Source organism: Mixophyes fleayi, chromosome 3 (genome assembly GCF_038048845.1).
Source record: "Mixophyes fleayi isolate aMixFle1 chromosome 3, aMixFle1.hap1, whole genome shotgun sequence".
NCBI classification, from domain to species: domain Eukaryota; kingdom Metazoa; phylum Chordata; class Amphibia; order Anura; family Limnodynastidae; genus Mixophyes; species Mixophyes fleayi.
In genome coordinates this window covers 132,731,860-132,741,859 of record NC_134404.1, presented here as the reverse complement: position 1 = coordinate 132,741,859, position 10,000 = coordinate 132,731,860, and the positions used below count along the sequence as shown (strand labels likewise).

Below are 10,000 nucleotides of genomic sequence, written 5' to 3'. Positions count from 1 at the left end.
CTATTTTTTTTTCTCTCTCGTTCTTGCTTCCTTCAATGCAGGTTTTGAGATGTAGGTCAGTAGGCAACAAATACCTACAGCCACACCACCCTGAACAAGCCCAATCTCGCCTGATCTTGGAAGCTAAGCAGCGCCGGGCCTGGTTAGTACGTGGTTGGGAGACCACCTGGGAATACCAGGTGCCGTAGGCCTTTTTTTTTCTCTCTCTTGTTCTTGCTTCCTTCAATGCTGGTTTTGAGATGTAGGGTCAGTAGGCAACCAATACCTACAGCCACACCACCCTGAACAAGCCCAATCTTGACTGATTTTGGAAGTTAAGCAGGGCCAGGCTTGGTTAGTACTTGGATGGGAGAACTCCTGGGAATACCACAGTGCTGTAGGCATTTTTTTTTTCTCTCTCTTGTTCTTACTTCCTTTAATCCTGGTTTGGAGATGTATAAGAGATGTAGGTCAGTAGGCAACCAATTCCTGCAGCCACACCACCCTGAACAAGCCCAATCTCATCTGATCTAGGAAGCTAAGCAAGGCCGGGTCTGGTTAGTACTTGGTTGGGAGACCACCTGGGAATACCAGGTGCCGTAGGCCTTTTTTTTTTCTCTCTCTTTCTCTTGTTCTTGCTTCCTTCAATGCTGGTTTTGAGATGTATAAGAGATGTAGGTCAGGATGGCAACCAATACCTACAGCCACACCACCCTGAACAAGCCCAATCTCATCTGATCTTTGAAGCTAAGCAAGGCCAGGCCTGGTTAGTACTTGGATGGGAGACCACTTGGGAATACCAGGTGCCATAGGCTTTTTTTTTCTCTCTCATGTTCTTGCTTCCTTCAATGCTGGTTTTGAGATGTATAAGAGATGTAAGTCAGTAGGCAACCAATACCTACAGCCACACCACCCCTGAACAAGCCCAGTCTCATCTGATCTTGGAAGCTAAGCAGGGCTGGGCCTGGTTAATACTTGGATGGGTGACCACCTGGGAATTCCAGGTGCTGTAGGCCTTTTATTTTTTTCTCTCTCTTCTTCTTGCTTCCTTCAATGCTGGTTTTGAGATGTAGGTCTGTAAGCAAGCAGCACCTACAGCCACACCACCCTGAACAAGCCCAATCTCATCTGATCTTGGAAGCTAAGCAGGGCCAGTCCTGGTTAGTACTTGGATGGGAGACCACCTGGGAATACAGGTGCCATAGGCATTTTTTTTCCTCTCTCTTGTTCTTGCTTCCTTCAATGCTGGTTTTGAGATGAATAAGAGATGTAGGTCAGGAGGCAAACAATACCTGCAGCCACACCACCCTGAAGAAGCCCAATCTTGTCGGACCTAGGAAGCTAAGCAGGGCCAGACCTGGTTAGTACTGGTTGGGAGACCACCTGGGAATACTAGGTGCCGTAGGCCTTTTTTTTTCTCTCTCTCTCTCTTGTTCTTGCTTCCTTCAATGCTGGTTTTGAGATGTATAAGACATGTAGGTCAGTAGGCAACCAATACCTACAGCCACACCACCCTGAACAAGCCCAATCTCATCTCATCTTGAAGCTAAGCAGGGCCAGTCCTGGTTAGTACTTGGATGGGAGACCCACCTGGGAATACCAGGTGCCATAGGCATTTTTTTTCCTCTCTCTTGTTCTTGCTTCCTTCAATGCTGGTTTTGAGATGAATAAGAGATGTAGGTCAGGATGCAAACAATACCTGCAGCCACACCACCCTGAAGAAGCCCAATCTTGTATGACCTAGGAAGCTAAGCAGGGCCGGGCCTGATTAGTACTTGATTGGGAGACCACCTGGGAATACTAGGTGCCGTAGGCCTTTTTTTTCTCTCTCTCTCTCTTGTTCTTGCTTCCTTCAATGCTGGTTTTGAGATGTATAAGACATGTAGGTCAGTAGGCAACCACTACCTACAGCCACACCACCCTGAACAAGCCCAATCTCGTCTGATCTTGGAAGCTAAGCAGGGCCAGGGCTGGTTAGTACTTGGATGGGAGACCACCTGGGAATTCCAGGTGCCGTAGGCTTTTTTTTATTTCTCTCGTTACTGCTTCCTTCAATGCTGGTTTTGAGATGTATAAGAGATGTAGGTCAGTAGGCAACCAATACCTACAGCCACGCCACCCTGAACAAAGCCCAATCTCGACTGATTTTGGAAGCTAAGCAGGGCTGGGCCTGGTTAGTACTTGGATGGGAGACCACCTGGGAATTCCAGGTGCTGTAGGCCTTTTTTTTTTCTCTCTCTTGTTCTTGCTTCCTTCAATGCAGGTTTTGAGATGTAGGTCAGTAGGCAACAAATACCTACAGCCACACCACCCTGAACAAGCCCAATCTCGCCTGATTTTGGAAGCTAAGCAGGGCTGGGCCTGGTTAGTATGTGGTTGGGAGACCACCTGGGAATACCAGGTGCCGTAGGCCTTTTTTTTTCTCTCTCTTGTTCTTGCTTCCTTCAATGCTGGTTTTGAGATGTAGGTCAGTAGGCAACCAATACCTACAGCCACACCACCCTGAACAAGCCCAATCTTGACTGATCTTGGAAGTTAAGCAGGGCCGGGCTTGGTTAGTACTTGGATGGGAGAATTCCAGGGAATACCACAGTGCTGTAGGCATTTTTTTTTTTCTCTCTCTTGTTCTTACTTCCTTTAATCCTGGTTTTGAGATGTATAAGAGATGTAGGTCAGTAGGCAAGCAATGCCTGCAGCCACACCACCCTGAACAAGCCCAATCTCGTCTGACCTAGGAAGCTAAGCAGGGCCGGTCTGGTTAGTACTTGGTTGGGAGACCACCTGGGAATACCAGGTGCCGTAGCCTTTTTTTTTTCTCTCTCTCTCTCTTGTTCTTGCTTCCTTCAATGCTGGTTTTGAGATGTATAAGAGATGTAGGTCAGGAGGCAACCAATTCCTGCAGCCACACCACCCTGAACAAGCCCAATCTCATCTGATCTTTGAAGCTAAGCAAGGCCGGGCCTGGTTAGTACTTGGATGGGAGACCACCTGGGAATACCAGGTGCCATAGGCGTTTTTTTTCTCTCTCATGTTCTTGCTTCCTTCAATGCTGGTTTTGAGATGTATAAGAGATGTAAGTCAGTAGGGAACCAATACCTACAGCCACACCACCCTGAACAAGCCCAGTCTCATCTGATCTTGGAAGCTAAGCAGTGCTGGGCCTGGTTAGTACTTGGATGGGAGACCACCTGGGAATTCCAGGTGCTGTAGGCCTTTTATTTTTTTCTCTCTCTTCTTCTTGCTTCCTTCAATGCTGGTTTTGAGATGTAGGTCTGTAAGCAACACCTACAGCCACACCACCCTGAACAAGCCCAATCTCATCTGATCTTGGAAGCTAAGCAGGGCCAGTCCTGGTTAGTACTTGGATGGGAGAGCACCTGGGAATACCAGGTGCCGTAGGCCTTTTTTTTTTCTTTTTTTCTCTCTCTTGTTCTTGCTTCCTTCAATGCTGGTTTTGAGATGTATAAGAGATGTAGTTCAGTAGGCAACCAATACCTACAGCCACACCACCCTGTACAAGCCCAATCTTGTCTGATCTTGGAAGCTAAGCAGGGCTGGGCCTGGTTAGTACTTGGATGGGAGACCACCTGGGAATACCAGGTGCCATAGGCCTTTTTGTTTTCTCTCTCTTGTTCTTGCTTCCTTCAATGCTGGTTTTGAGATGTATAAGAGATGTAGGTCAGTAGGCAACCAAAACCCACAGCCACACCACCCTCAACAAGCCTAATCTCATCTGATCTTGGAAGCTAAGCAGGGCCGGGCCTGGTTAGTACTTAGATGGGAGACCACCTGGGAATACCAGGTGCAGTAGGCCTTTTTTTTCTCTCTCTTGTTCTTGCTTACTTCAATGCTGGTTTTGAGATGTATAAGAGATGTAGGTCAGTGGGCAACCAATACTTACAGCCACACCACCCTGAACAAGCCCAATGTTATCTGATCTTGGAAGCTAAGCAGCGCCAGGCCTGGTTAGTATTTGGATGGGAGACCACCTGGGAATACCAGGTGCTGTGGCCTTTTTTTTCTCTCTCTTGTTCTTGCTTCCTTCAATGCTGGTTTTGAGATGTATAAGAGATGTAGGTCTGTAAGCAACCAACACCTACAGCCACACCACCCTGAACAAGCCCAATCTCGTCTGATCTTGGAAGCTAAGCAGGGCCGGGCCTGGTTAGTACTTGGATGGGAGACTACCTGGGAATACCAGGTGCCGTAGGCATTTTTTTTTCTCTCTCTTGTTCTTGCTTCCTTCAATGCTGGTTTTGAGATGAATAAGAGATGTAGGTCAGTAGATAACCAATACCTACAGCCACACCACCCTGAACAAGCCCAATCTCGCCTGATCTTGGAAGCTAAGCAGGGCCAGACCTGGTTAGTACTTGGATGGGAGACCACCTGGGAATACCAGGTGCCATAGGCCTTTTTTTTTCTCTCTCTTGTTCTTGCTTCCTTCAATGCTGGTTTTGAGATGTATAAGAGATGTAGGTCTGTAAGCAACAAATACCTACAGCCACACCACTCTGAACAAGCCTGATCTTGGAAGCTAAGCAGGGCTGGGCCTGGTTAGTACTTGGATGGGAGACCACCTGGGAATACCAGGTGCCGTAGGCCTTTTTTTGTCTCTCTCTTGTTCTTGCTTCCTTCAATTCTGGTTTTGAGATGTATAAGAGATGTAGGTCAGTAGACAACCAATACCCACGGCCACAACACCCTGAACAAGCCCAATCTCATCAGATCTTGGAAGCTAAGCAGGGCTGGGCCTGGTTAATACTTGGATGGGAGACCACCTGGGAATACCAGGTGCTGTAGGCCTTTTTTTTTTCTCTCTCTTGTTCTTGCTTCCTTCAATGCTGGTTTTGAGATGTAGGTCAGTAGGCAACAAATACCTACAGCCACACCACAGTGAGCAAGCCCAATCTCGTCAGATCTTGGAAGCTAAGCAGGGTCGGGCCTGGTTAATACTTGGATGGGAGACCACCTGGAAATACCAAGTGCTGTAGGCCTTTTTTTTCTCTCTCTTGTTCTTGCTTCCTTCAATGCTAGTTTTGAGATGTATAAGAGATGTAGGTCAGAAGGCAGCCAATACATACAGCCACATCTCCCTGAACAAGCCCAATCTCGTCTGATCTTGGAAGCTAAGCAGAGCCGGGCCTGGTTAGTACTTGGATGGGAGACCACCTGGAAATACCAGGTGCTGTAGGCCTTTTTTTTCTCTCTCTTGTTCTTGCTTCCTTCAATGCTAGTTTTGAGATGTATAAGAGATGTAGGTCAGAAGGCAGCCAATACATACAGCCACATCTCCCTGAACAAGCCCAATCTCGTCTGATCTTGGAAGCTAAGCAGGGCCGGGCCTGGTTAGTACTTGGATGGGAGACCACCTGGGAATACCAGGTGCTGTAGGCCTTTTTTTTCTCTCTCTCTTGTTCTTGCTTCATTCAATGCTGGTTTTGAGATGTATAAGAGATGTAGGTCTGTAAGCAACAAATACCTACAGCCACACCACTCTGAACAAGCCTGATCTTGCCTGATCTTGGAAGCTAAGCAGGGCTGGGCCTGGTTAGTACTTGGATGGGAGACCACCTGGGAATACCAGGTGCTCTAGGCCTTTTTTTGTCTCTCTCTTGTTCTTGCTTCCTTCAATGCTGGTTTTGAGATGTATAAGAGATGTAGGTCAGTAGACACCCAATACCCACGGCCACAACACCCTGAACAAGCCCAATCTCATCAGATCTTGGAAGCTAAGCAGGGCTGGGCCTGGTTAATACTTGGATGGGAGACCACCTGGGAATACCAGGTCCTGTAGGCCTTTTTTTTTCTCTCTCTTGTTCTTGCTTCCTTCAATGCTGGTTTTGAGATGTATAAGAGATGTAGGTCAGTAGGCAACCAATACCTACAGCCACACAACCCTGAACAAGCCCAATCTCATCTGATCTTGGAAGCTAAGCAGGGCTGCGCCTGGTTAGTACTTGGATGGGAGACCACCTGGGAAAACAAGGTGCTGTAGGCCTTTTTTTATCTCTCTCTTGTTCTTGCTTCCTCCAATGCTGGTTTTGAGATGTATAAGAGATGTAGGTCAGTAGGCAACCAACACCTACAGCCGCACCACCCTGACCAAGCCTAATCTTTTCTGATCTTGGAAGCTAAACAGGGCCAGGCCTGGTTAGTACTTGGATGGGAGACCACCTGGGAATAACAGGTGCCATAGGCCTTTTTTTTACTCTCTCTTGTTCTTGCTTCCTTCAATGCTGGTTTTGAGATTTATAAGAGATGTAGGTCAGTAGGCAGCCAACACCAACAGCCACACCACCCTGAACAAGCCCAATCTCGTCTGATCTTGTAAGCTAAGCAGGGCCGGGCCTGGTTAGTACTTGGATGTGAGGCAACCTGGGAGTTCCAGGTGCTGTAGGCCTTTTTTTTTTCTCTCTCTTGTTCTTGCTTCCTTCAATGCTGGTTTTGAGATGTAGGTCAGTGGGCAACAAATACCTACAGCCACACCACAGTGAGCAAGCCCAATCTTGTCAGATCTTGGAAGCTAAGCAGGGTCGGGCCTGGTTAATACTTGGATGGGAGACCACCTGGAAATACCAGGTGCTGTAGGCCTTTTTTTTTTCTCTCTCTTGTTCTTGCTTCCTTCAATGCTAGTTTTGAGATGTATAAGAGATGTAGGTCAGAAGGCAGCCAATACATGCAGCCAATACATACAGCCACATCTCATTGAACAAGCCCAATCTCGTCTGATCTTGGAAGCTAAGCAGGGCCGGGCCTGGTTAGTACTTGGATGGGAGACCACCTGGGAATACCAGGTGCTGTAGGCCTTTTTTTTCTCTCTCTCTTGTTCTTGCTTCCTTCAATGCTGGTTTTGAGATGTATAAGAGATGTAGGTCTGTAAGCAACAAATACCTACAGCCACACCACTCTGAACAAGCCTGATCTTGGAAGCTAAGCAGGACTGGGCCTGGTTAGTACTTGGATGGGAGACCACCTGGGAATACCAGGTGCCGTAGGCCTTTTTTTGTCTCTCTCTTGTTCTTGCTTCCTTCAATGCTGGTTTTGAGATGTATAAGAGATGTAGGTCAGTAGACAACCAATACCCACGGCCACAACACCCTGAACAAGCCCAATCTCATCAGATCTTGGAAGCTAAGCAGGGCTGGGCATGGTTAATACTTGGATGGGAGACCACCTGGGAATACCAGGTGCTGTAGGCCTTTTTTTTTCTCTCTCTTGTTCTTGCTTCCTTCAATGCTGGTTTTGAGATGTATAAGAGATGTAGGTCAGTAGGCAACCAATACCTACAGCCACACCACCCTGAACAAGCCCGATCTCATCTGATCTTGGAAGCTAAGCAGGGCTTGGCCTGGTTAGTATTTGAATGGGAGACCACCTGGGAAAACAAGGTGCTGTAGGCCTTTTTTTATCTCTCTCTTGTTCTTGCTTCCTTCAATGCTGGTTTTGAGATGTATAAGAGATGTAGGTCAGTAGGCAACCAACACCTACAGCCGCACCACCCTGACAAAGCCTAATCTTGTCTGATCTTGGAAGCTAAACAGGGCCAGGCCTGGTTAGTACTTGGATGGGAGACCACCTGGGAATAACAGGTGCCATAGGCCTTTTTTTACTCTCTCTTGTTCTTGCTTCCTTCAATGCTGGTTTTGAGATTTATAAGAGATGTAGGTCAGTAGGCAACCAACACCAACAGCCACACCACCCTGAACAAGCCCAATCTCGTCTGATCTTGTAAGCTAAGCAGGGCCGGGCCTGGTTAGTACTTGGATGTGAGGCAACCTGGGAGTTCCAGGTGCTGTAGGCCTTTTTTTTTTCTCTCTCTTGTTCTTGCTTCCTTCAATGCTGGTTTTGAGATGTAGGTCAGTAGGCAACAAATACCTACAGCCACACCACAGTGAGCAAGCCCAATCTTGTCAGATCTTGGAAGCTAAGCAGGGTCAGGCCTGGTTAATACTTGGATGGGAGACCACCTGGAAATACCAGGTGCTGTAGGCCTTTTTTTTCTCTCTCTTGTTCTTGCTTCCTTCAATGCTAGTTTTGAGATGTATAAGAGATGTAGGTCAGAAGGCAGCCAATACCTACAGCTACAAAACAGTGAGCAAGCCCAATCTCGTCAGATCTTGGAAGCTAAGCAGGGTCGGGCCTGGTTAGTACTTGGATGGGAGACCACCTGGGAATACCAGGTGCCGAAGGCCTTTTTTTGTCTCTCTCTTGTTCTTGCTTCCTTCAATGCTGGTTTTGAGATGTATAAGAGATGTAGGTCAGTCGGCAACCAATACCCACGGCCACAACACCCTGAACAAGCCCAATCTCATCAGATCTTGGAAGCTAAGCAGGGCCGGGCCTGGTTAATACTTGGATGAGAGACCACCTGGGAATACCAGGTGCTGTAGGCCTTTTTTTTCTCTCTCTTGTTCTTGCTTCCTTCAATGCTGTTTTGAGATGTATAAGAGATGTAGGTCAGTAGGCAACCAATACCTACAGCCACACCACCCTGAACAAGCCCAATCTCATCTGATCTTGGAAGCTAAGCAGGGCTGGGCCTGGTTAGTACTTGGATTGGAGACCACCTGGGAATACAAGGTGCTGTAGGCCTTTTTTTTATCTCTCTCTTGTTCTTGCTTCCTTCAATGCTGGTTTTGAGATGTATAAGAGATGTAGGTCAGGAGGCAACCAACACCTACAGCCGCACCACCCTGACCAAGCCTATTCTTGTCTGATCTTGGAAGCTAAACAGGGCCAGGCCTGGTTAGTACTTGGATGGGAGACCACCTGGGAATACCAGGTGCCATAGGCCTTTTTTTTCTCTCTCTTGTTCTTGCTTCCTTCAATGCTGGTTTTGAGATGTATAAGAGATGTAGGTCTGTAAGCAACAAATACCTACAGCCACACCACTCTGAACAAGCCTGATCTTGGAAGCTAAGCAGGGCTGGGCCTGGTTCGTACTTGGATGGGAGACCACCTGGGAATACCAGGTGCCATAGGCCTTTTTTTGTCTCTCTCTTGTTCTTGCTTCCTTCAATGCTGGTTTTGAGATGTATAAGAGATGTAGGTCAGTAGACAAGCAATACCCACGGCCACAACACCCTGAACAAGCCCAATCTCATCAGATCTCGGAAGCTAAGCAGGGCTGGGCCTGGTTAATACTTGGATGGGAGACCACCTGGGAATACCAGGTGCTGTAGGCCTTTTTTTTATCTCTCTCTTGTTCTTGCTTCCTTCAATGCTGGTTTTGAGATGTATAAGAGATGTAGGTCAGGAGGCAACCAACACCTACAGCCGCACCACCCTGACCAAGCCTATTCTTGTCTGATCTTGGAAGCTAAACAGGGCCAGGCCTGGTTAGTACTTGGATGGGAGACCACCTGGGAATACCAGGTGCCATAGGCCTTTTTTTTTCTCTCTCTTGTTCTTGCTTCCTTCAATGCTGGTTTTGAGATGTATAAGAGATGTAGGTCTGTAAGCAACAAATACCTACAGCCACACCACTCTGAACAAGCCTGATCTTGGAAGCTAAGCAGGGCTGGGCCTGGTTAGTACTTGGATGGGAGACCACCTGGGAATACCAGGTGCCGTAGGCCTTTTTTTGTCTCTCTCTTATTCTTGCTTCCTTCAATGCTGGTTTTGAGATGTATAAGAGATGTAGGTCAGTAGACAAGCAATACCCACGGCCACAACACCCTGAACAAGCCCAATCTCATCAGATCTCGGAAGCTAAGCAGGGCTGGGCCTGGTTAATACTTGGATGGGAGACCACCTGGGAATACCAGGTGCTGTAGGCCTTTTTTTTTTCTCTCTCTTGTTCTTGCTTCCTTCAATGCTGGTTTTGAGATGTAGGTCAGTAGGCAACAAATACCTACAGCCACACCACAGTGAGCAAGCTCAATCTCGTCAGATCTTGGAAGCTAAGCAGGGTCAGGCCTGGTTAGTACTTGGATGGGAGACCACCTGGGAATACCAGGTGCCGAAGGCCTTTTTTTGTCTCTCTCTTGTTCTTGCTTCCTTCAATGCTGGTTTTGAG

At 47.6% G+C, this 10,000-nt stretch overlaps 2 non-coding genes and 45 pseudogenes across 2 annotated transcripts; all 47 read left to right on the top strand.

Moving 5' to 3' along the window:
* Position 1, top strand: part of LOC142146468 (5S ribosomal RNA) — a 117-nt pseudogene extending 116 nt beyond the window's left edge.
* A 71-nt stretch (positions 2-72) lies between these two features.
* Positions 73-191, top strand: LOC142145838 (5S ribosomal RNA; annotated as a pseudogene).
* Positions 192-263: 72 nt separating this feature from the next.
* Positions 264-383, top strand: LOC142146679 (5S ribosomal RNA; annotated as a pseudogene).
* Positions 384-466: 83 nt separating this feature from the next.
* On the top strand, positions 467-585 carry LOC142145776 (5S ribosomal RNA; annotated as a pseudogene).
* A 90-nt stretch (positions 586-675) lies between these two features.
* Positions 676-794, top strand: LOC142146119 (5S ribosomal RNA; annotated as a pseudogene).
* Positions 795-875: 81 nt separating this feature from the next.
* On the top strand, positions 876-995 carry LOC142147898 (5S ribosomal RNA; annotated as a pseudogene).
* A 74-nt stretch (positions 996-1,069) lies between these two features.
* LOC142146065 (5S ribosomal RNA) lies at positions 1,070-1,187 on the top strand (annotated as a pseudogene).
* A 489-nt stretch (positions 1,188-1,676) lies between these two features.
* On the top strand, positions 1,677-1,795 carry LOC142146550 (5S ribosomal RNA; annotated as a pseudogene).
* An 87-nt stretch (positions 1,796-1,882) lies between these two features.
* Positions 1,883-2,001, top strand: LOC142145588 (5S ribosomal RNA; annotated as a pseudogene).
* An 80-nt stretch (positions 2,002-2,081) lies between these two features.
* LOC142145288 (5S ribosomal RNA) lies at positions 2,082-2,201 on the top strand (annotated as a pseudogene).
* Positions 2,202-2,273: 72 nt separating this feature from the next.
* On the top strand, positions 2,274-2,392 carry LOC142145947 (5S ribosomal RNA; annotated as a pseudogene).
* A 71-nt stretch (positions 2,393-2,463) lies between these two features.
* On the top strand, positions 2,464-2,583 carry LOC142146524 (5S ribosomal RNA; annotated as a pseudogene).
* An 84-nt stretch (positions 2,584-2,667) lies between these two features.
* On the top strand, positions 2,668-2,785 carry LOC142146564 (5S ribosomal RNA; annotated as a pseudogene).
* An 88-nt stretch (positions 2,786-2,873) lies between these two features.
* Positions 2,874-2,992, top strand: LOC142145892 (5S ribosomal RNA; annotated as a pseudogene).
* An 81-nt stretch (positions 2,993-3,073) lies between these two features.
* Positions 3,074-3,192, top strand: LOC142146824 (5S ribosomal RNA). The gene has a single exon (XR_012690013.1). It is a non-coding gene; the product is annotated as a 5S ribosomal RNA (ribosomal RNA).
* Positions 3,193-3,262: 70 nt separating this feature from the next.
* LOC142145696 (5S ribosomal RNA) lies at positions 3,263-3,381 on the top strand (annotated as a pseudogene).
* Positions 3,382-3,472: 91 nt separating this feature from the next.
* Positions 3,473-3,591, top strand: LOC142145198 (5S ribosomal RNA; annotated as a pseudogene).
* Positions 3,592-3,674: 83 nt separating this feature from the next.
* Positions 3,675-3,793, top strand: LOC142145476 (5S ribosomal RNA; annotated as a pseudogene).
* A 280-nt stretch (positions 3,794-4,073) lies between these two features.
* Positions 4,074-4,192, top strand: LOC142147753 (5S ribosomal RNA; annotated as a pseudogene).
* An 82-nt stretch (positions 4,193-4,274) lies between these two features.
* Positions 4,275-4,393, top strand: LOC142145869 (5S ribosomal RNA; annotated as a pseudogene).
* An 82-nt stretch (positions 4,394-4,475) lies between these two features.
* Positions 4,476-4,584, top strand: LOC142146456 (5S ribosomal RNA; annotated as a pseudogene).
* An 82-nt stretch (positions 4,585-4,666) lies between these two features.
* On the top strand, positions 4,667-4,785 carry LOC142145116 (5S ribosomal RNA; annotated as a pseudogene).
* Positions 4,786-4,857: 72 nt separating this feature from the next.
* LOC142146276 (5S ribosomal RNA) lies at positions 4,858-4,976 on the top strand (annotated as a pseudogene).
* Positions 4,977-5,057: 81 nt separating this feature from the next.
* LOC142145559 (5S ribosomal RNA) lies at positions 5,058-5,176 on the top strand (annotated as a pseudogene).
* Positions 5,177-5,257: 81 nt separating this feature from the next.
* On the top strand, positions 5,258-5,376 carry LOC142147699 (5S ribosomal RNA). The gene has a single exon (XR_012690809.1). It is a non-coding gene; the product is annotated as a 5S ribosomal RNA (ribosomal RNA).
* Positions 5,377-5,459: 83 nt separating this feature from the next.
* Positions 5,460-5,578, top strand: LOC142145949 (5S ribosomal RNA; annotated as a pseudogene).
* Positions 5,579-5,660: 82 nt separating this feature from the next.
* LOC142145629 (5S ribosomal RNA) lies at positions 5,661-5,779 on the top strand (annotated as a pseudogene).
* Positions 5,780-5,861: 82 nt separating this feature from the next.
* LOC142145619 (5S ribosomal RNA) lies at positions 5,862-5,980 on the top strand (annotated as a pseudogene).
* An 82-nt stretch (positions 5,981-6,062) lies between these two features.
* On the top strand, positions 6,063-6,181 carry LOC142146743 (5S ribosomal RNA; annotated as a pseudogene).
* An 82-nt stretch (positions 6,182-6,263) lies between these two features.
* LOC142146422 (5S ribosomal RNA) lies at positions 6,264-6,382 on the top strand (annotated as a pseudogene).
* Positions 6,383-6,454: 72 nt separating this feature from the next.
* Positions 6,455-6,573, top strand: LOC142146233 (5S ribosomal RNA; annotated as a pseudogene).
* Positions 6,574-6,669: 96 nt separating this feature from the next.
* LOC142145340 (5S ribosomal RNA) lies at positions 6,670-6,788 on the top strand (annotated as a pseudogene).
* An 83-nt stretch (positions 6,789-6,871) lies between these two features.
* Positions 6,872-6,980, top strand: LOC142146694 (5S ribosomal RNA; annotated as a pseudogene).
* An 82-nt stretch (positions 6,981-7,062) lies between these two features.
* LOC142145578 (5S ribosomal RNA) lies at positions 7,063-7,181 on the top strand (annotated as a pseudogene).
* An 82-nt stretch (positions 7,182-7,263) lies between these two features.
* On the top strand, positions 7,264-7,382 carry LOC142145602 (5S ribosomal RNA; annotated as a pseudogene).
* An 82-nt stretch (positions 7,383-7,464) lies between these two features.
* LOC142146611 (5S ribosomal RNA) lies at positions 7,465-7,583 on the top strand (annotated as a pseudogene).
* An 81-nt stretch (positions 7,584-7,664) lies between these two features.
* LOC142146420 (5S ribosomal RNA) lies at positions 7,665-7,783 on the top strand (annotated as a pseudogene).
* Positions 7,784-7,855: 72 nt separating this feature from the next.
* On the top strand, positions 7,856-7,974 carry LOC142146558 (5S ribosomal RNA; annotated as a pseudogene).
* Positions 7,975-8,055: 81 nt separating this feature from the next.
* LOC142146784 (5S ribosomal RNA) lies at positions 8,056-8,174 on the top strand (annotated as a pseudogene).
* An 82-nt stretch (positions 8,175-8,256) lies between these two features.
* LOC142145713 (5S ribosomal RNA) lies at positions 8,257-8,375 on the top strand (annotated as a pseudogene).
* An 80-nt stretch (positions 8,376-8,455) lies between these two features.
* Positions 8,456-8,574, top strand: LOC142147908 (5S ribosomal RNA; annotated as a pseudogene).
* An 83-nt stretch (positions 8,575-8,657) lies between these two features.
* LOC142146764 (5S ribosomal RNA) lies at positions 8,658-8,776 on the top strand (annotated as a pseudogene).
* A 272-nt stretch (positions 8,777-9,048) lies between these two features.
* LOC142145389 (5S ribosomal RNA) lies at positions 9,049-9,167 on the top strand (annotated as a pseudogene).
* An 83-nt stretch (positions 9,168-9,250) lies between these two features.
* LOC142146763 (5S ribosomal RNA) lies at positions 9,251-9,369 on the top strand (annotated as a pseudogene).
* An 82-nt stretch (positions 9,370-9,451) lies between these two features.
* Positions 9,452-9,560, top strand: LOC142146454 (5S ribosomal RNA; annotated as a pseudogene).
* Positions 9,561-9,642: 82 nt separating this feature from the next.
* On the top strand, positions 9,643-9,761 carry LOC142145388 (5S ribosomal RNA; annotated as a pseudogene).
* A 72-nt stretch (positions 9,762-9,833) lies between these two features.
* LOC142146442 (5S ribosomal RNA) lies at positions 9,834-9,952 on the top strand (annotated as a pseudogene).
* Positions 9,953-10,000: the final 48 nt, after the last annotated feature.